This window comes from Stenella coeruleoalba (genome assembly GCF_951394435.1).
Source record: "Stenella coeruleoalba genome assembly, chromosome: 6".
Lineage (NCBI taxonomy): Eukaryota > Metazoa > Chordata > Mammalia > Artiodactyla > Delphinidae > Stenella > Stenella coeruleoalba.
The window spans coordinates 52,731,511-52,753,366 of NC_137151.1; the positions used below are offsets into that span (position 1 = coordinate 52,731,511).

The window sequence follows — 21,856 nt, forward strand, 5'->3', positions numbered from 1 at the left end:
TAGAAACCAAGATTCTTACATCAAGACCTCAAATCACAAACGTTGTTACTGTTGTTATTAATAAAATTAAGAGTAATATATTAACAATAGATTAATTCATAAATAGTAAAAATAGCATGAAAAGAATGTGTATGAAGATCTTTTTTACGCAAAAGGCAGATGGCTCTCCAAAGGAATTGTTTTAAAAAAATCATTTTGCTATTTGAGATTATAATAATGTATTCTGATATAATTAACACAAAATTAAAGATAAAAAATAGTATATTTTGATCTGATGTGATATGTCTTTCAGATATATTTTAAAAGATGATTCTAAACTGCAAAATAATGAAATCAACATTAGAAAAGGGAATTATTATGGAATTAACATCATAATATCTAAAATTAACATTGCTTGCTTAGAATTACCACTATTTATTATCTTTGCAGCAATTAAATAAGGATAGGCTTAAAAATATTGTTTTTCCATATTATTAAAAGGTATGATGACTGATTTTTAAGATGTGTATGAAATTTCAATACATGGTTACTATATTTGAAATACTGTGTAACACACTAATGAACATTTTTAGGAAGATATAATTAAGTTGTTAAAAAAACAAAATATTTTAAGGTCAAACCCAACTGGACTCATCAAACCACAAAATGTTTTAGGATCAATGAAGACAGAAACACATTTCTTTGTAAATAATGTAAATTACTTAATTTGAGCAAAAGCAGCAAAAATAATTGCACATAGAAGACTCCCTTTTAGTTTAATAATATTTGATTCTAAGTTTGCTAAAAGGGAGATTCATCATCTCCCTTTGCTGTGTACATCAGTTGCTCATTACTTTTTATTTCTGAGTAGTATTTCACAGTATGGCTATACCACAGTTACCACAGTATTTTTTTTTTTGTAATTCATTCTCACAGTAGAGGACAGTCAAGTTATTTCCAGTTTTTGGTGATAATGAACAAAGCTACTATAAATATTCTGACAGGCTTCTCTGTGATCATAAGTTTTTATTTTTCTTGGGTAAATAACTAAGAATGGGGGCTTCCCTGGTGGCGCAGTGGTTGAGAGTCCGCCTGCCGATGCAGGGCACACGGGTTCGTGCCCCGGTCCGGGATGATCCCACATGCTGTGGAGTGGCTAGGCCCGTGAGCCATGGCCGCTGAGCCTGCGCGTCCGGAGCCTGTGCTCCGCAACGGGAGAGGCCACAACAGTGAGAGGCCGCGTACCGCAAAAAAAAAAAAAAAAAAAAAAGAATAACTAAGAATGGTATTAATGGGTCTTATAGTAAGTATACGTTTAACTTCATAAGATATTGCCAAACGATTTTCCAAAGTGAGTATACCATTTTTTGTTTTCACTAGCAGTGTATATAAATTCTACTTGGTCAGCATCCTCACCATATTTGAAATTGTTTAGGTTTTTATTTTTTTAATTTTAGCCATTCTAATGGAAATGCAGTGTTATTGCATTATGGTTTCCTTTGCATCTCCCTAATGATTAATGATGCTGAGCATCTTTTCATGTGCATATATACATCTTTGGTGAAGTATTTTTTTTTCCAAACATTTTTTTTTCATTTTTAAAACTGGGTTGTTTGTTTTCTTATTATTTGGAATTGATAGTTCTTTATACACTCTGGACCAATCTTTTGTTAGATACACACTTCGTCAGCGTTTTTCCTAATCTGTGGCTAGTCTTTTCATTCTCTCAACAGTGTCTTTTGCTTAGCAAAAATATTATTTCAATGAACTTCAATGTATCAAGTTCTTTGTGCTTTGGCATTATACTTAGTTTTTTTTTTCCTAACCCAAAATCATAAAAATGTTCTCTCAGGTTTTGTTCCAGAACTTTTATAATTTTAGGATTTATATTTAGACCTATGAACCATTTTAAGTTAATATGTGTATATGGTGTGAGGTATAGGTTGAGATTAATTTGTTTAAATATAGATGTACAGTTGTTCCAGCACTATTCTTTGAAAAGATTTCCATTCTCCAATTATTTGTCTTTACACTTTTCTCAAAAATCAAATGACCCTTAAATGTAGGTTTATTTTGGGACTCCATTCACTGATAGATGCATATTTTTGTCAATATCTACTGTCTCAATTACTTTAGTTTTATGGTGAGTCCTGAAATCAATTAGGGTGGGCCCTCTAAGTTTTACTTTTTTGTAATTTTTGACTATGCTAGTTTCTATGGTCTTTAATGTAATTTTTAGACTCAGCTTTTCAGCATCTACAAAACATCCTGCTGAGATTTTGATCTGAATTGTCTTAATGGTATAAATCACCTTGAAAAGCATTGGCATCTTAACTATACTGAGTGGTCTAATCCACGTACATAGTATATCTTTGAATTTATTTGGATGTTCTTTGATTTCCTTCATTACTATTTTCTAGTTTTAGCATACATATTTCACAAATGTGTTTTTAGATTCACATCTAAATATATGTTTGTTTTTAAATTTTGATTTTCAATTGCTCATTAGTAAATAGAAATACAGCTGAATTTTTAAATGTTGACCTTGCATAATATTAGCTTTAATTATAGTGTCCACTCACTCATATCTCTACCCATACATTTTTCTATTCTTCTTGTATAGGATGTGTTCTGAATTTTGTACTTCTCTTAAGTATTTAATCATAAAAATAGAGAACAAATCATGCTCTTCCTTGGCACTGCCTATGGAGATGATTTCTTAATTGTGTAGGGATTATGAGATACTGTATGTATTATAATATAAGGACATGAACTAGATCATTGGTGGCAATTAGAAAAGAAAAAATAGAGTGGATATGTTTGAAAAGGAAATAGAGTAATAAAAATAGTAGGAAATATTTGAAAAGGAGAACAGAATTGTACATGGTAACTTACTGGATGTATAAAATGAAGGAGAGGTACAGTTTCAATTTCAGGATTACCATCTACAAAGTTCTTTCCTAGAAATGCATTTTCTGTTCTTTTTTTTTTAATTCAATTGCTCTTTACTACCAGGTTTGCTAGTGCTATTTTCTCCACTAAATCCTACTGATGATTAGCCATTGGTAAGAATTAAAAATGTTTACTGTGAAAATGCTGATTTTTTTTCTGCCCAATCATTTTTACATTGATGAACCAGGAGGATTTTCTTCTTGTTTTACTTCTGTAAATGGAATGGGTCCCCCTTTTAAAATAATTAGCCCATATTAAGACTATTGAGTGCATATACCATATTTATAATTCTAGGTTGTTAATTACTTTAGATGATTCCAAGCTTCATCTGAGGCCCTGAAAACCAATAATAGAAATTAGGTCTTTTTAAATATTAAGAAATGCAGGTTTTCATTATCTGATTTTTCAAACAAGAAGGAATTATTTAGCTGAGATATAAGATTCAGCATCTGAACAAGCAGTTATGAATATTTCTGTGTACATTAGTAGGTATCTGCTAATACTAATTCTAAAACCAGATAAAGGAAACAATTAACAAAATAAAAAGAGGATGATAAATTGCAAAACCACCTCAGATACTCCTTTTGTTTTTTAATGTAGACATGGTAAGAATTAATTAATAACAATTAGTTTAGCGAGAATTTTGTGAGATCTAATGAGTACTTCTTACATTATCAGTCCTATTTGAAACTGATAGATGTTGTTTTGGGGGGTCTCTGAAGAGCTGGTCTCTGAAGAGCTCCAGCCCTTTATGTCTTAGTGCAGAAAGAATTCAGAGAGAGGCAAAGTGATAGATAAGAAGTGATTTATTAGAATAGGACACTTATGAGGCTTACAAGTGGGCAGGCGAGAAGGTGCTGTGCCCCAAGAACTTAGTTGGCTACAGTTTTATAATCAAAGGAAAAGTAGGGAGGAGGAAAAGACCACTTCCTTCTTCATTCTTGAGTAGACGTCACACTTTCATCATCAGCTTCTCCTCCAGGTTGGACAGGGGCGTTTTCTTGTCCCTACAGGTCAAGCTAGGACTGTCATGGCACTATGGAAAAATTTTTTTAAGTCTCCATACAATGAGGGTCTTTCACTTTAAAATGTTACCTTTCCATAAATTATTGTTTTTTAAGTGTGTAGAGAGCATGTGCTAGGGGTTATTAACTTACTGAGCTCACTGGGCAGGATGTGGGTCTCATGCCACCATTGTTTTATTGTTTTGGGGCATGTCTCATGCTTCTGCTGCATGGATTTTGTTGCTAAGCAGGCCTGCTTGGTTTTGTGGTTAAGCAAACCTGCTTTCTTGAATGATCATTAATTTACAGGTGTCTCCCATACTTTCTTCTTTACTTACAATCCCCTAGTGGGGTTAACTATTTAATTACCTAATTTGTCCCTTTAACTCTGTCCCTATCATACTCATGGAAAGTATCTTCTTTTGTATTTATTTGCTTACAAAGTACATACTTCCAGCAGAATTTCCAGTATATATGCCAATCAGGAGACCTATAATATTGCTGTGAATTCTTAAAATCTTGAAATTTGGTTTGATTTAAAAATTAGAATATATTTTTATGTCACAATCCCATTTTGATCAACTCTAAAAGCACCTAGCATCTCAAACAGTTGCAAAGGAGGTGATGAAACTTGATGATTTCTGTTACTTAGAAAACAATTCCATGGCAAGAGAGTCTCTCCAAAGGCATATGACTTTAGGAGCACAGAAGATAATTGATGATTTTGCCTTCTCAGCAACTAAAAGGGAAATGGATGACCTTGTAGGCTCATTTCCTCATCGTCTTGAAAAGCTGAGCAGAAAGCTACCTCAATAAAGGAAGAGGTCATGTCTAGTGAACAAGCTCCAGAGTCTCCCCTTTCTGACAAGCCAGTCTACTAGCCTAAGAGCTTCCACTTTTACACAGTCATACACATGTTTTCTGTTCCTCCTCTTGGAATCTGTGCTAGAATTTGGTGGCAGACCATGAGGATGAACTAAGCTGTGGGATAATAAAAGCTCAAGTGACTGTTTGCAAAGTAGTCCTTTGAATATACTCACATATTCCCTGTGCAAAAGATTTTATTATATCACCCTAAATAAAGAAAAGCTGAGGCAGAGTATTTGATAAAATTTTATAAAGTTTTTATGTGGGCAGTAGAGTTTTGTGATTATTGTGGATTCAATTGACTATATATAATGAAAGGAACCTAATAGTCATAATTTGGAGGGAATTTTGGAAGAAAAAAAAAAGGGTGTTCCTATCATGATTCACTCACTGTTAACACTGGAAATAAAAAGTTAAATCCTGAATTCCAAAGTCAGCTGAACCACATTCACCAAGCTACTATTTTTATGGTTTTGTTTATTACATCATTTTTCTCAAACTGTTAGTGTTTTCCCATTCAATGGAAAAGTTATAGAAATGATTATTTGGTCTTATTCACACCATTTGCTTTAGGCGTCTTGTTCTTTGGCTTAAAAGATTTCACGGTGATATTTTAGTTTCTCAATAGATCAAACAACAACAAGAACAGGGAAAAGAAATGACCCAACTGAAAGCAAGCAGGCCATAGAAAGAAAGAAAAGTAAATAAAAATGAGGGAAGCTAGTAACTGTTCATATCATAGGTAAAGAAAAGGTGTATCTGACATTTTTATCACAGTGCATGAATACTTCTTGCTAGGAAAAAAATAAGTGATGTATGCTAATTCACATGTTAAAATATTCTAGCAGTACTCCTTTGAATTTCTCATAATAATAGACTGTAGTGTAGTGTGAAATGGATACCCTTCAAAATAAATACAATTATAAACGCATGTGCTTCAGTGAGCTCTGAACTCTTCTCATTCAGAGAAGTAGAAATACCACTTAAAAATGGAAATCCGGTTGCTTTCATTCTTATAATAAGGCAGCTTGTATGGATGTCTCAGAGTGATTTACAAATCAAAACAAACCAAGAGCATAGCGCTTCATATGAGGCTATCAACTTTTAAGATTATTTGAAATTTAGACAGTGGGGAGGGGAAGTAGTTCAAACTCCCAAAGACTTGGAAGTACCACATACAAAAACCATGTAAAGAAACTCACAGGGCCTGTTCTTCTCTTTGATTCTCTTAGTTACAAATATATAAACTGCTCCCTGTAGCTGGATTGCATATGCATAGACATTATAGGTGATATGAAATATCTTGATTTTCACCCTTTCCACTAAAGTCAGGAGTCTTTAACATGCTTTTAAACAATCAACACTAACCATAGCTTCTTTTTTTTAAGTTGAATTACACAATTATAGTATTTAATTTAAACGTTGTATTAGATTCTGGTGTATAGCATTATTTCATTCGTTATTATGGCTGAGTAGTGATCGACTGTGTGTATATATATATATACCATATCTTCTTTATCCATTCATCTGTTGATGGACATTTAGGTTGTTTTCATGTCTTGGCTATTGTAAATAGTGCTGCTATAAACATTGGGGTGCATGTATCTTTTTGAATTAGGGTTTTCTCCATATATATGCCCAGGAGTGGGATTGCTAGATCATATGGTAACTCTATTTTTAGTTTTTTAAGGAACCTCCAGACTGTTTTCCGTAGTGGCTGCACCAACAGGGGAGGAGAGTTCCCTTTTCTCCGCACCCTCTCCAGCATTTATTGTTTGTGGACTTTTTAATGATGGCCCTTCTGACCAGTGTGAGGTGATACCTCATTGTAGTTTTGATTTGCATTTCTCTGATAATTAGAAATGTTGAGCATCTTTTCATGTGCCTGTTTTCCATCTGTATGTCTTCTTTAACACTAACGATAGCTTTTAACACCTTCATCAATCTTATCAACCTTATTTTTTCTGTTGTTGTTTGCCTGAAAAAAGATACATAAACACATCTCAGTTTGGTGATATTTTGAACATTTAAACCATTGATTGCTATAAAGAGGCTTGGTAGACATGTGTAGTTGCCTAAGATATAGGAAAATGTTCTGCTGTCTACATCCTCCTCTAGAACAAATGCACAGATCCACACAGAGAAGGAGCTCAGTAATCATCATATTGATGATCCTTTAGACACCAAGGTGAAAACTGTCTTTAAAAAATACAGAATCCATGGCACCGTGTCCTAAGATTTCAACTTAATAGGCTTAGAATGAGGAGTCTGTTTTTCTGAAAGGCACCCATACAGCCAAATTTGGAAAATAGTGCTTTAGATTATTTTGAAACTAAATATTTTTCTATTTTTATTTAAATATAATTTTAACAAAGATTGTGCAATGGCTAAACACTTTTACTTTTTCTTCCAAATCCATTCCCAAACTATGGGCATTTAATTATTTTCATTATAAATAGATAACAAGATTACCCTTTTAAATTTAACACTCAGAAACATTTTTAGGCAAAAAAATAATTATAAATTACAAAATATATGTGCAATGAATTCATGTGACTGAATTTTTATGTAAATGCATATGTATATTTTCAGCATATAATAATAAATATACTTGGGAAAGTTCTTTATACAAGAAATGCCAGTATCTTATTTTATCTGTACAATGACATATATTTTTAAGGACCTTGAGTTGTGAGATGGAAACAAATAGTTAAGAATATCATTTTTTTGTGACATTAATAAAGGGCTTTCTTTAACAATTCCGACTCTAGCTAGTGATTCGTTTGATTTTTGCTACTCAAGGGGAGGAAAAGATAATGAAGATGCTTAGTTTAAAAAGCTTTATTTTATAACGTGAAAGAGTTTTGTTCTTGTAAATTCATCAAATGATCTTATATAACCCTTTTAAGCAGCCACCTCTGGTATGAGTCTTTATTGCTTACAGTTCTTCACCAAACACTGGGGAAATAAATTTGACAAATCCATTTAGTGTATGAAACTCTATGAATTTATTTGGGACCACTGCATTTGGACCACCTCATTCTTTAAGCAACTTACTGTACTAATTCTTGGATTAACAAACAAAAAGTGACTTGTCTAGTCCTAAAAGCCTTTCATCAGTAATAGCTCTCAATATTTCATTATAAATTTTAAAGTACTTGATACATGAACATAAGGGGATATGGTTACAAAATCACAGCAAGAATTAGGATAAGCATTTAGAGTCTGTTTAAATAGTAAAGGATTCATTATTATAATGATTGAATAGTAAGTGCTCATTCATAGTAAAGTATGCTAAAAATTTAGAACATGCTACCTGCTCTTCCAGTTAATTTTCGATGTCCAAGAAGAATAAAGGTGGATTTTTCACCATCTTTTATTTATGTAATTTTTCTTATGATTTTCTAATTTAGAAATGTGATTTTGGTAACAAAATAAATTGAAGCTATCAGGAGATTCATGTTGTAGTATTTGTTCTGCTACTAACTCCCTATAGGATTTATATGTGTGACTTTACTTCTCTCAGCTACAATTTTTTCATTGTAAAAAATGAGCTGTTGGACTGGATTTTATCTACTATTCCTTCCATCTCTAAGATTTTATGCTTCTGTGGCTGTATACTGTCTTACTAGGCAAACCAGAGAATTATATAATATTCAGCAAGTGGGATGTGATAGCACATTGACATTTTCTTATTTTGCAGTTATTTTTACTGTTATGATTTTCATACTTCCTGATCATAGTATTCATCTCCAGACCATTCTTAAAAACAGAACTCTTACTAAAACAGAATTCTCATGGGAGTTATCTGGAAATCTGCATTTTAAGGAATACCAACTGATTCTTATAATTATGCAAGTGCAAAAAACACTGAGTTATAATATTGGACACCAGAAGGAATTATATCATATATTAGGAAATTTTTGATTGCAAATGACAGAAAATCCACCTTAAATTGGTTTAAGCATCCTGTAATAAGAAACATTTATTGGCTCATTTAACAGAAAAGCCCTGGAATAAAATATTCTTTAGTCTCTAGAAAATCCAGAGCTTATATGATGTCATCAGGGTCTGATTTATCTTTCTCTGTGTATGTACATATCACATATGATTCTAATTTCCTCTGTGTTTTATTCAATCTCATACATACACTGCACTTGAGAGCCCTAGTTACAGTCTCACACAACTCCAGGCTTGCTTTTATACTGCTTTAGAAAACTGGAATAAACAAATATCTTTACTGGGTGCTCCGCAAAATCCCTAGATCAGTTCTGATCGTCTTTGATTGATTCACATTCCTGTCTGGGCAAAGTCAAATGGAATTCTCTGTTGGCCAGCTGCATCATATGCTCATCCCTGAAGCATCTGCTCCACATAAATAAAACAGGATTAGATCGAAGAAGAGAATATTTCCTGAGGGAAAATCAGGTGTTAACAGAAGAATTGATCTTGGGCAAGAAGACATTAATGATTCACTACATGTGGATAGATTTTTCAGAGAAGTCTCAACTCATCTGGGAAAGTCATGGATCAAAGCTTCTTCAACGAGGTAAACGGGAATATACCTTGTCCTATGTTAGATGCCATTCACCACTTCTCATCAATACACTGTTATTCAGTTAGGTCCGAGTTCAGTGAAAATTATTCCCAGTTTCTTGTTCCTCCCCAGTGCTGCAGCTCTGATTTTAAAAAAAGAAGAAGATGTGAAAGGAAGGCCTTTTCTCAGTAAATCATTAGAAAAAATTTATATTTTGCTCTTTGAAGATAAAAGGTAAAATGTAAAAACACATGCCACTGTCATTACATCCTAAAGAACAGGAGATTTAACTTCATTTTCAAGGTTTATTTCAAAGGAAAAAACAGTAAACATATTTTTTTTAATTTAAAACTTTATGTGTTTAATAATGGGAATTGAAAAAGATTATATTTTAAAATATTTATATTTCTGGACATCTTTCTGTACTGTGATGTCTTCCTAACATTGAAAATATTCCTTTTGCTTTTGATTTCCAAATATAATACACTTCCTTAATAGAAACATTTAAAAGTATTAATACTTATAAGCACATAAAGACAACTTATTTATTATGCTCACATGGCAAATAATCCATCTACATGTCTCATTTTAATTAATTTCATCATAATTTGATAGTATATTTCTGTTCATAAGAAACTGAATTTCTAGCTTGAAGAGGAACCTGTGCAAACAATTCTGTAAGGCACATGATAACTGCATGTTTGGAGACTTCTGGATCTGGCTAAGATGGAGTAAGCAATGCTACCCTATCTCTCCACAGACTGCAACTTGAAATGCTGGGGACAACACAGGAAACAAATACCCGAGGGCCCTGAAAAGAAAATAAGAGCAGATGGATTAGGAAGGGAAATCAAAACTCAAGGAATGACCAAGGCAGCTATGTTTTCTCTGTTACTTTTATCCCTCCCATACCCTACCTTAGACTTTATGGAAGCCTAAATTCCAGAGCTGTGTGAACATAGAAAGTTCCAAGAAGAACCTTGTGTTTCTGGCCAAAAAATCGAGAAGTTAGGGCTTTGGGGAAGGAGACTATGTGAGGAAATCCTTAATTTCTCTTCTTCTTCTTTTCTTTTTACTTTTCTGATCCTGCTGCAACCAACCTCTGTCAAAAGCTGCACTCTGGCAACTGTAGTCGTGGCAGTACCAGCAGCACCTGCCACATAAGGCATCCAAAATACTAGAGAAAATATGCCTCTCTGTTTGGAAGGAGTGGGAAAAGGGACATCTCTTGTCCTAAAACTATGAAAAGAACCTCTGTTATTATTTTTTTTTCTTTCTTTTCTTTCAGTTCTCTACCCTTTCTTTTCTTTCAGTTCTCTACCCCAAGGTGGACTCAGTCCCAGAGACTACATGACAATGTTAGGAGACCTGATGCTATTCAGAGCATTAGGGAAGGGTGCTGTTAGTGAACTTGAAAGAGAAGACTGAAAATGGGTCACAGACAGGTTGGGAGGACCTTCTGAATGGCCATGGTTTACATGTGAACACTAGGGCCACTACATTCAGTGGAGGAAGTGATGGTTCTGGAAATGTGCAATGCATGACCTCTGCAATCACCAGTGCAGCTCAGGAAGGACTGCTTTTATTTTTCACATGCCAAATAATTAAGGAAGATATAACACTGATTCTATATACTCTCCTCCAGAAAACTGAAGAGACAGGAAAACTTTCCTCACTTTATAAAGCCAGTATTACCCTGATTTGATTTTTTAAAAAGACACACAGTATAAGAAAAAATGAAAATAAAAACACTACAAACCAATATCCTTCATGAAGACATATTTATAAATTTTTAACAAAACATTAACAAATCAAGGAATACAGAAAAAGGATAATACTTCATAACCAAGTGAGATTTATTTCAGGAATGCAAAGGTAGTTTAACATTCAAAAATTAATCAATATAATCCACGGTATTAACAATAAAGAAAAAAACACACGATCATAACAATTGACAAAGAGAAAGAATTTGACAATATTCTATATACATTTATGATTAAACTTCTCAGCCATCTAGGAATAGAAGGAAACTTCCTTAATCTAATAACATGCATCATCTAAACAGTTACAGCTAATTTTATACTTAATAGTGAAAAACTGAATTCTTTCCTCCTAAGATAGAGAACAAGGCAAGACTGCCCACACTCACTAGTGTAATAAGTTAATAAAAATAGTTAAAAAGCATTTAAGGTTCAAAAGAAAGAAATACAACTGTCTATATTTAGAGATGAAATAATTTTCTACATGGAAAAATCCCCAAAATCATACCAAAAAAACTCTACCTAAAACTAATTAAAGTATAAAAAATTAATTATATTTCTATATTCTAAAAATAAATATTAGGAAACAAGTTTAAAAAAATAGAACCATCCAGAGAGAGGTTCCAAAAATGCAATTCCTATGTATATATCTTATATAATATATGCGGGAACTGTATGCTAAAATTGTTCATTGACAGGTGAATGAATAAAGAAAATGTGATATATATAATGATAAAATATAATGTTTTATATATATAGATATATGCACAATGGAATACTATTCAGCCTTAAAAAAGAAGGCAATCCTGTTATTTGAAACCACAGGGATGACCCTGGATTACATGATGCTAAGTGAAATAAGTCAGATTCAGAAAGACAAATACTGCACAATATTATTTAAATGTGGAATCTAAAAATATTGAACTCATAAAAACAGAGAGTAGGATGGTGTTTACCATGTGCTAGGGTAAAGGAAATAGGGAAATGTTAGTCAAAAGTTAGAAAGTTTCAGTTTGGAAGATGAATAAGTTCTGAAGATTCAATGTACAGCATGGTGACAGTAGTTAATTGTACCGTATATTTGAAATTTGCTAAGAGAGTAGATCTTAAGTGGATTTTTTTCTACACACAGAAAAAGGATAACTATGTGAGATACTAGATATGTTTAACTTGATTGTGACAATCATTTCACAAAGTATACATATATCAAAACATCTAATTTTACACCTTAATCATATATAATTCTTATTTGTCAATTATATCTCAATAGCTGGAAAAAAAGAAATGTTAAGAACTCTCGAAAGTCAACAGTTAGCAAGCAAACAACTTGTTCTTAAAAATAAGATTTGATGGGAAAAGGATCTAAAAAAAGAGTGGATATATGTATATGTATAACTGATTCACTTTGCTGTACAGCAGAAACTAACACAACATTGTACATCAACTATACTCCAATAAAAATTTTAAAAATAAAATAAGATTCGATGAAACACTCTACCAAAGATGATTATAGATGGAAGAAAATCACATGAAAAGAACACAACATCTTTAGTCATTGAGAAAATGCAAATTAAAACCATATGAGATTCCTCCCACATCTTTTAGAGTGGCTGAAATGAATGTGTAAAAATGAATGAATGAATGAAAAGATCTTAATACTATGTGCTGACAAGGATGCAGACCAGCCGGATATCTTATACATTGTGTGTGAGAGTACAGCTACTTTGGAAAATAGTTTGGTACTTTCTTATAAAGTTAAATATACATTTATTATATGACCTCACAGTCCTGATTTTAGTATCTTATTAGAGAAAATAAAACTTTGTTCACTCAAAATTTTACACACAAATGTATATATCAGCATTATTCATAACCACTAAATATTGGCAGTAGCCCAATATCCTTAACAGGTGAATGGATAAACATACTAGTGCGCTCATACTTTATAATAAGTTTCAGAAATTAAATAGAATGAACAACTGAATGTCAAAACCATGACTAAGTCTAAAATGGATTATACTACTGAAAGAAGCCAGGAAAAAATTATATGACATTCTGGAAAACCTAACAATTATATGACATTCTGGAAAATTATATGACATTCTGAAAACTCTAACAAGGTCAGTACTTGCCAGGGTGTGGGGAAAAGGGGCATTTGACTAAAAAGGGACAGTAGTAGGGAATTTTTTTGTGGTAAGGAATGGTTCTGTATACTGATTATAATGGAGGTTAAAAGACACTATGTATTTGTCAAAATGTACAAAACTGTACACTACAAAATTTAATATTTCTGTATATAAATTAAGATAAATATATTTCTTGACAGGTTTTTCCTTGCTTGTTGCATCATAAACTCAGTAGATACATAGCATAGAGAAAAATGATATTATTTATTTGATGACGGTTGCTCATTTATTCAAGTAATATTACATGACATCAGTTACAGTTAAACTCATTCAAGAAACCATTCATCCCCTTCACTCCATCCCCACATGCGGAAAGTCTGGTTTTATTGATCTTTTACATAACACCCATTAGTAAACTCACAGTTTCAATGTTTAGCACTATCAGTGACAACACAAGGATTTTAAGAAGTCAAATTTCATTTTATAGCAATTTATAACACTTAAGAAAACTTGTTATCATCTAGAATATTTCAGTTCAGTTGCCCTTAAAATTGGGTATGTTCATGTGTTTTTGACTCATGCTAAAAACAGCTTAATTTCTTTTCCCAATTAGCTCAACTGGCAAAGATTTTGAGTCAACAGGGCACACACTTATCTTTTATAGAGTTCAAAAATGAATGATGCAATCACAGTTTGGAAATGTTTTAGTTAAAACTTTATGCCCTAATTATGCAGACCATGTTGTCTAATATTGATTCATTACAATATAATTTATATACAGTATGTTTGTGAAGGGATTAAGACGATGCACTAAGCTTTAATTATTAAACAGACGATTAACTTCCAAGAAGAAAGATGATCATCTATTAAGAAAGCCACTCTACTGCACTCTTATCTCAAACACCTTCTCTCAAAATCTCATTTATCTTTATCATTCAAGAATATGTTGCTACAATGAGCAGAGAATTTGTCTCTCAATTATAATCATATTAAATTGGGCTTTAGGAAGATATTCACAATAAATTTGGGTCATAAATTTACATGTTTGTGAGCGAAGAATTCAAATATTCCTTTTTTTAAATTTCCTTATAAACTTTTATTTGTCAGCTTGGCCTAAGTAGTCATAAGGTAAATGCTCAGGGAATCACATATTTCATCATGGAAAACTTGGGCAATGAGGCTTCAGAAATCGGTGAGGTACCTACACAGTCTCAAAAAAGAGAAAATCCTGAGAGCACTGAACTGTGTCCTTTAAATTACATTTTATCTTATAATTAAAATACCATATATATTAATAAATAGATAATTTGGGGAGAAATCATGTAGAAATAGGTTAATAAGCAAGAAAAAATGAAGTTGCACTTGAAAAGTAACAGGGGAGAAATCTTGACACTGTCATCCACCCCAGCTCACTGATCTAGCATCGTACTGAGCATGAATGCAAATCTCAGAAAATCTACTACTCTAAACAGGTAGTAAATTCTGATTACTTATTTACTTTTCCTTCAAACACACGGCTTCCATATATGTTACTTTATTTGAATTAGTTTCTCTTCAGCTTGCATTAATAACAATAAAAATTTTACGGTTGAGAAATATCAACAACACATCAGATACAAAATTTCTCTATGGAATTAGAATTATTTTATTTAAATAGAAAAAAATGTGTTTTGGAATTATCAGTTTGGATTGCTATGGTTTATTGATTCCCTCTTCCCCTTTCTCTCTCTCTCTCTCTCTCTCTCTCTCTCTCTCTCTCTCTCACACACACACACACACACACACACACACAGATATAAAAACACACATATATCTTAACTGCTAATTGTTAAGTAAATATTCTTGGAAGTCTATTTAACCCACATAAGACTGAATTTTCTTAGAGCAAAAATAATTTCACTTAAACAGCCCAAATCTAGGCATCTCAGATGTATGACATACACTTTTCTTTTGTCAGTTTTCTTTAATGTGTTCTAAAATTGACATACCTCTCTGCCTAGCTTTGCACTCATCTTTAAAGCACACATGCTCTGAATTATTATTTTCTTTTGTTTTTCAATTTCATTTATATTATATAAAAGAAAGAGTTAGATATATCTCTTGCCAAAGCGAGAGTTTTCCACTCGTTTCATCCTAGTCTTTCCTCAGGCCCTTCACATTCTCCAGTGAAATATTAGTCTCTGTCTGCCAGATATTTGCAATCATATTTTTCATCTGCCTTGAAATTTGGAATTTGAAAGGACTTCTAGAGAGTTGTGTTGGTTATTTAACACTCTCAGAACAATTTTCATTTTTTTAATGCTCATGTTATCACTGTCAGTTATTGATTAGGTGTCTTTTTTTCTAAAAAGATAAATATACAAGTTCACCACAGGCATTATCTATATCTAGAATATTATAAACAACAGAATGCTTTCAGCCTGAAAATCTCACCTACGTTGGAAATCTAATATCTAACTTCCTATACAACATGGTAACTTATAATTCCAATAGGTATCTCATTCTAAACATGCCTGAACTCCATTTTTTAGCTTTCCACATAAAACTGTTCCACAGGTAACCCTCTGAATTCACATGCTGACAACTGTAATAGTGGTTAAGTCAAATCCTTGGAACTGCCTGGATTCTATTTTGTTTACTCACACCTCACAGTTATTCTTTCAGAACATTTTATTAGCTCTCTTTCCAAATATCTCAGGTTCAGCCACTTCTCATCATGTGCACTGCTACTTCGTGTCCTAAATCATCACCAAAATGTGCCTGAATAACTGCAATAGCCACTTAGTTTCCCTTATCCAACACATAAATAAGAGTGATCCTTCAAAATATGAATCAAATTGTTTTGCTTCTTGCTAAAGACCCTATCATGCTTTCTATTCCATGCACAGGAAAGTCAAGGTCCTTGCTGTGGACATGTTGCCTGCCATTCTGGTAAGCAATGAATGTTGCCCGCCATCAAATCATCAGCCACGGCAGCCACCAGGATGGTGAGTCCTGAGGGGAATTCAGGATGGAGAAAAACAGGATACTGGCCCTAGAGAGTTAGGATACATATCAAAGGAATAACTTCAATGAGCCCAGGCTCTTGAATCTTCCCATACATAGAGAAGTGTTAAATTCATGGTCTTGAGGTGTTTTGGTTTTTGTGATTAGCAGTAATCTTTTGATGTTCAACTTTTTTTTTTTTTTTTAAGCAAAATCTCCTATAGATCCTGGCTCCTCCCCTACCTCTTTGGAGCAGTTCCACAGAGCTATCTGAGAAGCTGCCTCACAGCCTATAGACCTCAGTAAAGTCACCTAATAAACCATAACTCTCAACTTTTAGATTGTATTTTTTTTCTTTTACTTCTGCTTCCCCTTCTCTTCCTGAGACTATAATTACATATATTTTGGATTCCTTGATCTTGTCAGCCTGTTGAAGTTCTGTTCATTTTTTTTTAACTTTTTTGTTGTACTTCAATTTGGTTAGATTTTATTTTTCTGTATCCAAGTTCACTGATCAAGGCTTCTTTTGAACCCATTTTATGACTTTTCATTTCAGATATATTTTTTCAAATCTAGAAATCCCATTGATTTTTACAGTTTCTCTCTTTTTTATATTTATGTTTTCATTAATTTTTGACTCAAAAATGATAAGAGAAATAGAAACAGGGCTGTGGGGAGAAAGAGAGTATGCTGTGTTTGTGAAAATGAAGAAAATCATTAAGGTGTATATGTGAATATCTTTTGAAGCAGAATCATTTTCCTTTGAAACTTTATTGTTTTATGTTTATTTATTTGTTTATAATAATTATTTTTCTCTGAATACGAGAGCAATTTATGTAAATTATTGAAACTTTAGAAAATATATAACAGCCAAATATAAAAATCAAAACTAAAGCTACCATTCAGATATCTAAACTGGAAATATATGTATGCATTTAGGCATGTGAATAAAATATACTGTTCAAGACATAGAATATAATCAATATTTCTCTCTTTCTCTTTCCTTTTGCCCACACTTTAAAATATATAGAAATACTGTATGTTTAAATAAATTGGGGTCATACTGTGTATTATGGAATCTTATATCTGGTCATATAAATCTTGTGCCATCAGACAACTATGACAACTTTCCTGTGGCAACTGAGGAATTAATTTTATTCGACTGAGATTTTGTTAGCCATTTTAGATAGATATATTATAGGAATAAAATACTTACCTCAATAACCCATTGTGATGTCATATCGATTCATTTAGCAAGTACACATGGACTAGTTTGTGACAAGTTATCTTTTGTTATTTTGTTTTTAATGTGAATGTGTTTTTAAAGTGAAAATATTTTTCACTCACTTATAAATTTGAAAGGCTTGGGAGGTACAGTCTACATCATTATATTTTTTATAATGTCAAATCCATGTTTTTCACTCCTTAAGCATTTGGTAAACATTTGCAAATTAGCAGGAAATAATTTATTTACACTTGGCATGGTCCTTCCAGTTCATTTTACAAAATATTTTCATCTCATAAAACACTGATGTGATCACAGAAATGAACTGGGCATGATTATTGAATGTATTTCTAGTTCTTAAGACAGGCATTATTTTAGTAATCTATAAAGTTGACTCTAGTGTAGATGAAAAGATAAAAGTCATTTTTAGATACAGATATTATTTTAAACGAAGTAACTACTTTTCAATATTTCAATATGGGATAGACAAAGGCTTTTTTTTCTCTCTCTCTCTCTTTCACACATACACACAGACACTTACTATAGCTCTTTAAATTTACTGCCCACGCAACACCTGCCATTTCAATATGTACTCTGCAGTGCACAGAATTATTTAGTCATGGTTTCTTGAAAACCTTACACATTGCAACCATTTATTAGAAATTGTAATTTGCCTTTGCTGCTCCATAGACCTGCATCAAAAATGAATAAATTAAACCTAAATATAGCTTCCTTCATTTTTCAATTTGCCTAATAATTCATTTTTCTATGGAAGTGTTATCCATCTACAATATGATTATTAAATGACTTCTTCAAATTACTAACCATAGGCCTGTTAACTTATTAAAAATCTTTTGAGAAATTTAAAATGTTAAAACAAATACAGTCTTTATAAATGTCTTTCTCCAGTATATAGTTCCATGACTACTTACCAAGATTTTTGCAGAAGGAAAAAATAAAACAAACATAAAAATGGAACCTAAAGAAGAATGTCAGGATAAATTTTGCAAGAAAATGTTTCTGGTGTCATTCGAGACTTGGAATATTTTTCATTCAAGACAGACATTTGTGTCATAAAATATGATATGTACCTTACCACAATGCATGTTTGTGACTTAAAACAATACAAATTTATTTACTGAAATGAGTCTCATTTGGTTAAAATAAAGGGGTTAACAGGGCTGTATTCCTTTCTACAAGTTTCTAGGTAAGAATGTTTTCTAACTTTTTCCAGTTTCTAGAGGCTGCCCACATTTCTTTGTTTGTGGTCCCCTTTCATCTTCAAACCAACAATGGCTGGTTACATGTTTCTCACCTAGTATCATGCTGAGTCTATGGTAATATCCTTCAAATCTTTATTCTGATTGTTACTCATGATCAGATGCTGTAAATTCAGATGTTGATAAAAAGATGTTTGATTCCTTCTTTAGTGTTGTACTTGAGTTATACGTGGAGCATAAGTATAATCTAGAAGATACGGATCATATACTTTTTTAAACACCAGAAAAATAATGCTTTGCGATGGTGATGTTATAGATGATTATGCTATTATTACCTTGAGTCCAAGTTGCCTATCAAGAAGATTGGAATTTAAAATCTATTACAATTTATTGCCTCATAGCATAATAATATTTTCATTAAACATTATGACAGTGAATACTTTTGAATACAAAAGACTTGAACACGCACATGTGCACCAATGCACAAAATGTTGCAAATAATTTAGTAGATCCATGAACCTCCTACAGTAAATCTGTGGATACTCTAGGAGTCTTGAAAACTCAATTGAGACCCTTTGAATTAGGGTACACCACCCAGCATCATGCTATACTTCCTGCTGGAAAGGAAGCTGGGATACATTTAGGTAAGGAGTTATTTGGTTGACAGGGCAATGACCTAAGAGTCATTTAATGACTACTTGAACAAGGTTGCCAGATTCTGTTCAGTTCTACGCAAGACATAGAGGTCCAAAACCAGTACGATTCAGGGAAAGAGAGTTAGAGGACTTGGTTAAATAAGTGAAAGAGAGAAATAAGTCAGGCAGAACCAAAGCCGATCTAGGATTCTGCTTGACCAAAGACAATAGGCAATGAGAAGGATTCCATTTTCAGGAAGTAGAACTGACAAGGATAATCTGGGAAGAAATTAATTCTCCTTCCCATGACATCATTACTAAAACAGTGCTACTCAGAACAAAGGCTGCAAACCAGTGCCTGTAAGTAAATTATCAGCAGCAAAGAGATGAACACATAATAAGTGTTTGGAAATTTTATACCATAATGTTATGTGTGTTGAGTCTAAAAATAGAAAAGTTTTGCTTGTGTTTCTGTGCATTTTTTAAATTTACTAGTTATATATTTTATTTTACAAAAGTCTTGATACACAAAACGAATACATTAGAAATTAATAATAAAAAGTTTAGAATTTTTCCACCAGAAAGCTTGAGTAGCACCCATCCAAAATGAACTGAGAAATCCTCAACACCTAAAAAGTCAAGGCAGTAGGGCATGTTTTCTTTGTTGAAATTGCCCATGGGAGATTATTGGAAAAGGGAGAAGTGCCTAGTAACTTCTACTTCAGGTGCAGAACAACAGAATGAATATATGTTTAAATCCTCTGCCATTCAGACCAAATGTTCCATTGACCCCTCCATTCGATTCAGTCTGAGAAACAGGTTGCCTGCCTGAAATACCTGGTCATTAGAAACAACTTGGAAAAACTATTATGGAGCATTAATTGATAGAAAATTATCTTCTCATCTTTTCGCTTGGTATTTTACCCTAAATATAAGAAGACTGAATTTCTTCGAGTATGGTTCACAAACATTTTCCAAACAGAAATCACCCAACAAAATGTAGATATTTTTTCCAGTCTCAATTCCTGCAAATTCACAAAACAAATGGAAAGAGTTGCCAATTCATAGAAAATTAGATATTACTTCAGTTTGTTCAGCTTTGCATCCCTCATTTTTTAACACTACCAGATTTTCAGATAGAAATTTTTAGATATTTCTAGTAGTAAATAAGATCATCAAATTGTTTTCTCTCAAATAAACACATGATTTTAATCAGGATCTTTAGCATCAAAATTATTTTAGGTGGCACATATTTTGTAAAGATATAATGAAAATGTATTTAGAAGTTCTTGAAAGGCTGAGATCATTTGCAATAGAGTAATTGGGTTAAGCTATAATCATCTTTCAGTTTTGAGTTTCAAGTGGCATTGCTAACTTACTCCTAATTATAGCCCTTTAAACACATCATTATGGCATTACAATAATTTTGACAAGAAATGATCCTTGAGTAATTTTTTGAGCTAAAAATACATGGATGAACTTAATTTGCATATGAATGATAAACTGACAAAGTTGGCTGAAGCCACATATATTGAAGACAATTCCTTTAAATGAGCACTGTTAATTCAATACTTGAAAATCACACACACACACACACACACACACACACACACGCACACACACTTTAAAATAACAATATTGGTTAATCATAATTTCAAAACATTTTATTAGGCATTAAAATTCTTCTGGCTCCTTGACCCCACCAAGCATCATTTATGAATGGAATCCAAAATAATGGATGAAACTGAACACAGGCCAGAATAAAACTGAGACTGAATGTCTAATCAAAAGAGAAATGGATGTTAACTCAAAGTTTTCTTTTCCAGGTTCTTGCCATTAACTTTCCACATGATCTTAAGAACTCTTGAGTCTTATATCTCCATCCTTTAATGGAGGGCTGTTGAATCATATAAATTTTAGTTTCTACTTCAGCTGTAAGGCTAACAGTAAGAACATATTTGTGATTATAAAATTTTCAAATGCTGCCACATTTTCAATAATTTGTTAGTATCTGATTAAGTTTATAGTATATTCTTTTTCTCTTCAGCCTGCCAGGCAATGTTGTTGTAAAGAGTGTGGGCTTAACAATTCATCTAGTAGCAATGAAAGACACATATAAAAGCAAAAACTTGCACTCTGAAACCTTACATTTCTGTTTGGTATCCAAAATAAATAAATTAACCAGTCATTACATTTAGAACTTTGAATAATTATTTGTTCAATTGTCCTCAACTATTTTTTACTATAAATTAGTGTATTTACATGTTGTTATGCATTTGTAAAAATTTAATATTGGAAAAGATCTGCCAATTCCATTCATTTATGCTTTTATATCTCTCCTAATTTACTCTAGGTTCAGAACAGCTCTGTGCGCAATTTGCTGTCTGATTGAAGAATATTTTTTTGAAGTAGACCTTAGTGAAGTAAAGCTTTCTCTACTTATTTATACATATAATTCTCTATGTGAATATCCTTGAATTATTTCAATTGCACAATTAACTAAAAATTACTGTTTAATTTTTAATAATTTTTTCCACTGAAGGCAACTGTATAGAAACACATGCAG

The 21,856-nt window shown here is 32.4% G+C and overlaps 1 long non-coding RNA gene across 2 annotated transcripts in view; it reads left to right on the forward strand.

Annotated features, from left to right (window-relative positions):
* LOC307188319 overlaps positions 1 to 21,856 on the forward strand; it is a 149,760-nt gene that overhangs the window by 80,318 nt on the left and 47,586 nt on the right. For both annotated transcript variants that reach the window (XR_013828893.1, XR_013828894.1), the window contains exon 4: positions 16,114 to 16,212. This is a non-coding gene — a long non-coding RNA (uncharacterized lncRNA). The remainder of the gene's footprint in view (positions 1 to 16,113; positions 16,213 to 21,856) is intronic.